The sequence below is a fragment of the Penaeus monodon genome, chromosome 27, assembly GCF_015228065.2.
Source record: "Penaeus monodon isolate SGIC_2016 chromosome 27, NSTDA_Pmon_1, whole genome shotgun sequence".
NCBI lineage: Eukaryota > Metazoa > Arthropoda > Malacostraca > Decapoda > Penaeidae > Penaeus > Penaeus monodon.
In genome coordinates, this window is record NC_051412.1 from 29,225,680 (window position 1) to 29,226,755 (window position 1,076).

Here is a 1,076-nt window from a genome sequence, read left to right on the forward strand (position 1 = left end):
CAACAGAATGTGCAAAGAATTCCTAGAACCCACAGTATTACTTATAGATACCATCACCCTCGCATCCAAAACCAAAGCGCAGAGACGTGACCGACTTAACTACAGGAGCTCAAGGGACATGATAACGGCACAGGTTAATCACCGCTTCACGCCCCCCCCCCCCAACGTACCGTTCGTTCCTGGCCGGCGCCATCGCCTGTGAGCTCGACTCGGGGCCCCGTAAGAGAAGGCAAACACAAGTTGAAAAGCACTGTGAGAGTGTGTGGGTTAGAGGGGGTGAGTCGAAGAGCAAACAGTGATATTGCAGTCCCGGATGCAAAGATGGGCCGCATGTGGGTTCTCCTTTTCGGCCTCGTGAGTGCGCTGCCCCCTATAGAGCCTCGGCACACATACAGTGGTGGGAATGACAAAAGCTCCAATACAGTGAATATCATTGCAGAGAGACTGAAGAGAGATAATCAGTTCAATGTTGCTTTTCATTCTGATCATACGAACCTGAATCGAACTTTTGAAACAATGAAAAGATATCTAAAAGAAATGAGAATTTTGAGGTAAGCTGTTTGTGATCCTGTGTTTCGGAGGTTAAATATTTCAATTTTGATGGTTAAACATAAAATTTAAAGTATTTTGTCCCTCAATACAGTAATTTTAGATAATCTGCAAACAGGATTCTTTTGCGCCTTTCAACAATAATTTTTATTCATAATCAATATTGTGCTTAGGTCATTTACAAAATCTCCAGACGTTTAGCGTTTATTAACTTGCCCATCTATATCTATATTACAATGCCATATGCTTCACGACCTGTAAAAACAATCCCCGTGTTAGTTTCGAAGACAAAAATCAATTTCTTTAATTTCTAAAAGTTATTCAAGTGGTTCATTAGACGGCCGTCAACAGATCAAAGTGGGCCTCCCGGGGTTCCCTGAGCGAGGAGGAGGAGGACGCCTTTCCCCTCAAAGAGCAGTCGCTCCTTGTGGCCGCCGCCAACCTCCACCTCCTGGCGGGCGGAGGGCCGACCCCGCAGGCCGCGCCGGGCGAGGTAAGGCACGGGGGGCGAAAGCCGGGGGAAGGGC